Source organism: Colossoma macropomum, unplaced genomic scaffold, assembly GCF_904425465.1.
Source record: "Colossoma macropomum unplaced genomic scaffold, Colossoma_macropomum, whole genome shotgun sequence".
Lineage (NCBI taxonomy): Eukaryota > Metazoa > Chordata > Actinopteri > Characiformes > Serrasalmidae > Colossoma > Colossoma macropomum.
Genome location: NW_023494809.1, coordinates 20093069 through 20099905, shown reverse-complemented (window position 1 = coordinate 20099905; position 6837 = coordinate 20093069). Strand labels below are relative to the sequence as shown.

At 38.8% G+C, this 6837-nt stretch overlaps 1 protein-coding gene across 1 annotated transcript in view; it reads left to right on the top strand.

The window, feature by feature from the left end:
- The first annotated feature begins 1796 nt into the window (after positions 1–1796).
- map3k22 (mitogen-activated protein kinase kinase kinase 22) overlaps positions 1797–6837 on the top strand; it is an 85388-nt gene continuing 80347 nt past the window's right edge. The window contains exon 1 of the mRNA XM_036558010.1: positions 1797–2072. The gene's annotated coding sequence lies outside the window, so the exon portion shown is untranslated. The remainder of the gene's footprint in view (positions 2073–6837) is intronic.

Below are 6837 nucleotides of genomic sequence, written 5' to 3'. Positions count from 1 at the left end.
ATGGGCAGATGAGCTCATTTCAAAATAAAAGTCCACATTTCATGTTGGATAAAGTCCGTGAATCTCAAGCCCAGTACATTTTTGTGTTTCTTCTGTTTTGCCTGCTCGAACACAGCAACACTTCATGGAAAATTTTAGCGTGAGTATTGCTGATGCTAGTCATATCAGTACGAAATGAAGAAAGCAAAACTGAAACTGATTGAATTAGGCAAAAATGTTTTATTTTCTGTGATTATTCTTCATAGTACGAATAATCATAATAATGACGATAATAATTATAATAAAAGTAATGATAATAACAATGAGAATAACAATAATACAACAACACAGCATCACTTAAATGCCATCAAACTGTTTTCAGAAAACTGAACAGTTGAATAAACAAATAAAAGAATTAAAGAATGATTGGAAGAAAGAAAGAAAGAAAGAAAGAAAGAAAGAAAGAAAGAATGATGAATGGATGAAAAAATGGAGGAATAAAAGAGGAATTCAACTAATTTTTCAAAATTTCTGCATGACTTAATTACTTGCACATTTTTTTCTTAAGTGTTTAAAAAGTTTGCCTTTGTTTATTTTTTAAAATAAAAGTCTATGTGCATTTAAAAATGTCTGAAGAGATTAAAAAACAAAACTAGTTAAACTTTGCAGTCAGTTTGGCAGGCCAATATATGCTTGCTATCCAATGGCATGATTACAGACCTAGCCAATCAAATAGGGAAGAAAGGTTATTTCGTTGATTTTTTATAATGATATTTCATTTATTTTCTTTGAAATCATTCATTGTATTATGGCCAATCAAATCATTGCACTTTCTGCCAAGCTCTGCCTTCTTTTCTCAAGCTTCCAATCACTGCTTAGCACCATTGTTATCCGATATTGCCTCAAGCCTTTAGTTCATTATCATTGTGGCAGTTTAATTTAAAGCTCCAGCTACAGTTAAAAGATGTAGCTAACTGGGGGCATTTAAAATTGAGATTCCATCCCGTAGAGTATGTTTAGTAACAAATTTAAAAAACATTGCCAGTTTTCTGTGCATTTGATACTTGCAATGCTGTTTTACAACAAAAGCAAACGTCTAACGTTACTTCAATGCATTAAGTCATCAAAAGTAAGACTTAAATGGGCCATAAACATGTTTAATGCCCACCACGACAGAATGCTCTTGCTTACTATGATTAGGTTTTAGTTTTTAATTTTGCTGTGTTGTTTTTCCTCCTCTCGGCACATATTAGCTGTCTGATTTTATCTCAATCATTTCTTCTTTGGGTCTGCCTGCCATGGCAGTATGCTTTAGCCTAGGATGAGTAACATTGGGTTTAAAGTTATAAGATTGCTGTGTGTTTTTTTTCCTCTCATTATAAATCTCAGCCCTCTGAATTTAACCTAGTTATGTTGTCTTCACTGGTCAAATACGGACGGCTATCGAGAATAGGCTAACGTCTGATGTTATGACACTGCGGGACATCAGCAGGCTTGTCTAACTAGTTAGCGTGCCCACTTTTTCTCAGGCCCACCCCAAAATGTATTTCTGAATATGCCACAGTTGCTGCCTGGGATGTTTCTCTACAATGCAGATGCAAACCACTATGAATGACTTTGTTTACATCGCAAACGTTGAATTATTCAGAAGAAAAAAGAATAAGCCGTGGAATTCCCCTTTAATGAACGAATGAATAAATCTGTATTCTAGCCGGCAGAGGGCGGCAGAACCGACAAAAACGCTGCCCAGCTGCTATTGCTGACGTCAGGGGGGGGGGCCGGTGGTGGGAGAGAAAGAGAGAGAGAGAGAGAGAGAGAGAGAGCGAGAGAGAGAGAGAGAGAGAGAGAGAAGGAAAGTTTCACTCTCAGTTAGAGCAGGAGAGCATTTGGTGGTCGCAGGTTTTTGGAGCTGCTCGAGCTTCTGGATTATCGGCGAATCATTCAGTGCGGATTTTAATCGGCGGTTTCTGCGTTTGTGAGGTTTCCGTAGCTGGTCGCCTTCTTCTTTCCCTTCCCACCGTTTTCCCTGCTCGGCTGTTTCTCCTCCGTTTCTGCTTCACCGTCTCACTCCAGGATGAAAACACACAGTAGAGGTGAGTTGGAGGTGCATGACAGACGTGTGTAGCCCCTGTGAAGCTGTGACAACATGTTCACATTGTGTTTGCAGTGTTTCCGAAGGTGAACTTGGCTTCTTATCCGAAAATTCCGTTCCACCTTAAGTGGTGCAGCAGTTTCTATGCCATTTAAGGTGAAACGGAACATTCGAATAAGGAGCTGGCGAATAGGAAGCAACTTCAGCCTCATGAATGCTGTGCATGCAGTGCTGGTAGTCGTTATGCTCGTTCTGCATCCTGAGCAGAAGGCAGTGAGGGTGTCGGTGCAGCGCAACACAACCAGTTTGGCCTGCTGGAGTTTAGACACATAGCTACACATCCTATGAGAGAGACACTGACTGATGGCAGCTGTCAGTGTTGAACTCTTTTAGCTTGTATTTAGGGCTGTCAGACATTAGAGGACACTTTAAGAAACTCTTATTAATTCCAGTTTCAGTTGCCCTTGAAACCCATTCATGTCCAGCAACTACATTTAGTATAATGAGGAAAAATACCATAAAATGTATTCTGATTGGTCTGAAATGATGGAATTTTAGTAGTAACACACACCAAAAATAATCATCTTCAATGATTCTTTAGTAAAGGCAATGGTTCTATTTAGAACCACGAGTTCAATTTAGAACCATTTAAGGCTTAAATGGTTCTTTGCATGGTGAAATGGTTCTTCAGACAGAAGTAGAATATGTTGTATATGGTTCTGTATAGCTCTATCGTAAGAATAACAGAGCTCTTTTTGGTGTTGAACCATTTTTAAAGGTTCTGTGAAGAACCATACACACCTCATTCTCCATCACTCTGAAGAACTATTTCACCATGCAGAGAATCATTTAAGCATGAAATGGTCCTATATAGAACTCTAAACATAACATTGCCTTTACCAAAGAACCATTGAAGTCCCGTCTTTTGATTGTGTACCTTTTGATTTTTTTAAATTTGTTTTTCATTTTCATACTTTTATTTAAAAAAAAAAAAACAAAATCAAGAAATTTTAAAAAACTGGTCGTGGTTTGATCGAAAACTTTCTTCAGGTTTGTGCTTAGGCAAGATCAGAAACGATCTGGACATCAGTGAGTGAAATTGCAGAAGTACTTGCAAAAGTGAATAAAATAATAACTTTATCATTTGTCTTCAATAACTTCATGTCCCTGACTACCTGTATCAGTCAGTGTTAAACATTTAGTTAGCATTATTTGACACTTTCAAGCCTCTGTGAGCGAGGTGAGGATATCAGCCTCCTCAGATCTGGAGAACTTGAAGTTTCTTTCACACATTATGTATAGGAACTTCCCCAGTAAGATTACTGATCAGTAGTGCAGGCTGAGAAATTAAAATTTGACATAGTTATAGAAATAGAGCTTTGAGAGGTGTTGTGTAACTGTAACAGTTATTCCAGTTTTTAGTATTCACTGTTTCCTTTACTTCCATATCTTAGACCTGGGTTGCAAATCCATTACTGGACAGTGCTAGAGTTGAATTGATTGGAACATTTGAGCAGCTGTGGATGCAGCTTTTCCTTGCACTACTTTGGGCTTATTAATCAATAGTCATTTGGTTGGAATGTAATATAGCAATTATTCTTCTGTTTTAAATGTAGTGCCATGACTTTTATAACTTTGAAATGAGCTTTTTCAAGTTATTTATCTTCAAACAGTTCATGCAGGCCAGTTACAGGACTAACATTGAGATGTTTTTGTAGGAAAGGTACTTTAAGTGATTGTTAGATTTGGGTGTTTTTCATATTGTGCTAGTAATATTAAATTGTGGTGTCCATGTGCTTCTGTAAAGCCTGAAATAATAATTTAAAAGTCGGAAGCATCGGGTTGGATTTTGCCAGAGTCAATTTTTCCGCTATTATTGCTGCCACTGCTTCAGAATTTTATGAAAAGTCATTAAGTTGTAATTACAAAACTCTTCAGAGGGCTTTTAATTTGAAGCAACAGTTATAGGAAGTGGATGAACGTTGTGCGAACAGTGATAGTCGAGTTGAGTCGAAGTGCCAAATGAAACGGTCGTCAGTGGAATCCTAGAGTTATTAGGACCATGTCATACGTCTTTATGTAGTAATGTCACACGCACAGGCTCAAAAAGAAGGTTCGGCTTGATGTTTAGGTCTCAAGTGCACAATCAACATTAAACAGAAGACACGTCCTTCACCAAGTTTTCTTCTCTTTTCTCAAGAGTTCTCTTTGAATACTCTTTCAACGCGCTCGCAATCTTCCAATTCCTCTGCTTGGGGAGGAGGTCCGTGGCCCAGTCTGTGGGTGTAATTACACATATCGACCAGAGAGGTCTCCAAATCCTCAAAATGTACATAGTGTAGCTTTGGTCTAAGGTCTTTTAACTTGGAAGTTAACTTAATAAGTTGCTCGTTTAAGTTGGAAAGATGTCTTTTGAAATGTAGTCTATGGTTTTTAAATACTCGTATTGTTTGGATATTAGCTTTGAAGCTCCTTATCTTCAGACAGTTCATGTAGGCCACTTAGAGCGCTAATGTTGAAGTCTTGTCCAAGTGATTGTCAGTTTTTGTTTTGTTTTTTGAAGCTAATGACATTAGCTTATCATTTCTAGTTGCATGTATGTTTGGCTGTTTAATATGCTGGTAATGTGAGTGCAATTGCTCTTACTTTGCAGTTAGCGTTCTTAAATTATTGATGTTATATATTCTGTTAGGTGGTATATAGTATACCAGTACAGCATTTTGTTTCCTTTTTTGAATCAAGGGTCAATTACTCTTACTTTGAAATCAGCATTCTGACGTTTTTTAATGTTTTGCCAATGATATCAGCTTGCCTTTAATAGTTATGTGCTTATTCGGTCTTGGCTGTTTATGTTCAACTCTAAGTGCCCACTTCCAGGATGCCTTTTCCAGGAGTCTGGCCGCACATTGGACCTTGTTCCTTTCATTGCAGTCATTGCATTATCTCCTAACCTGAAAATACCAAGTGAGCTATAATGAGTCATTTAGACCTGAGTGCAGTGAACCACACACCCTTCCTCTGTAATGACCAATCCTCTGCCAGCCCACACAGTTATGGTAAACCTGTCTGTCTTGTGGATAGCAGTACAGGCCTGCTGGCAACACACTAGCCAAGCAGAGGCAAAGTCAAAATGCCAAACTGAAAACACCCACAGACACAGGCTGCTGTGTTACTAGCAAAACAGCCCACCAGGCCGATAACAGCAGTGGAACACTCATGAGATGCCAGCACCAGATGGAAACGGAGGTTTCTAATTCCATTCGAATGGAAACGGGTGTAAAGCTGGCTGACCCCAAAGTTTATCGCCCTCTTGCAGGCTTGTCTTATGTTTTTTGAGCCAAATTCTCAGTGGGTCAGTGTTTGTGTTTGTGTGCTCGGAATGGAAGAATTTAAACCATTCGAGGTAGGGTTGAGTATTTTAACAAGCAACTTTTGTATATATAGTGTTTTTTTTTCTCATTTAAAGGGGCATAAAATTCAAATTGTCATGTTATGCAGTTTTGTAGCACAGTAGTGCCTCTCAGCCTCATCCCTTTGACAGTATTAAGAATTTTATGTCATTGTTATGTTTTTGTTCGTCAGTGTTTTCTATCAGACACTCCCATCCTGTTGGTCCTCCTTGTAGATGTAAAGTCAGAGACGATAGCTCATCTGTTGCTGCACAGGTTATGTTGTTAGCTCATGTAGCAGGACTGGCGGTTGGCGCTTTCCTCCGAGCGCGTTCGGCTGTCCAATGATGCTGCGTTAGCGGCAGTTCGAAAAGAAGCGGTGACTGGCTTCACAGGTCTCAGAGGAAGCCTGTGTTAGCCTTCGCCCGCCTAGCGTTGATAGTATCCTAACTAGCGGGTGGAATTGGAGACAACTAAATTGGGGAGAAAATTGGGTAAAAAAAAAAAAAAATCCAGCACCACTGTGTCTGATCCACTCGTCCCAGCACAACACACACTAACACTCCACCACCACATCAGTGGCAGTGCAGTGCTGAGAATGATCCACCACCAAAAATATCATTCTGTGGGGTCCTGACTATTGAAGAACAGGGTAAACGGTGGCTAATAAAGTATGCAGAGAAACAGATGGACTACAGTCTGTAATTGTAGAACTACAAAGTGCACCTATATGCTAGACAGAACTGATAAAATGGATAGTGAGTGTAAAAACGAGGTGGTTTTAATGTTATGGCTGATAGGTGTATATATATATATGTATGTATATATATATATATATATATATATGTATATATGTATATATATATATATATATGTATGTATGTATATGTACTGCCTGAACAGAGTACTGTTATCAGATGATATAGTTCAAAACTCAGAATTGGTGTTGTGAGTGGAAGTGTTGGATAGGTACATCCCTGTTTTCAACCCAGGCTCCTTTTTACAGCTTGCTCTCTGTTGCAGTAATGCAGAGTTACAAGTTCACTGCATAACATTCAGCACCGAACAATGAACTGCTTTTTCAGCCTGTGACTTCATAACCTCCATACCTCAGAGTAATTACGCGAAGAGTTGGATTGTACCAAAATGGAACAGAAGACATTTTTGGCATGGCATCAGATTGCGCATGAATTTGCAATTGTTTACTTGGATAATGAGAACCCAAATTGCAATCAAGAGTTTCTTATCTAATTTAGTCCTGCTCTGCTCTGCGGACGCAGTTGGTACTCTGCTTTAATGAGTCTGGAGGAAATCCTCTGATTAGGGGCTGCATGTCTGACTGGCTCTGTGCGCTGCAGGTATACAGACTTCATTAAA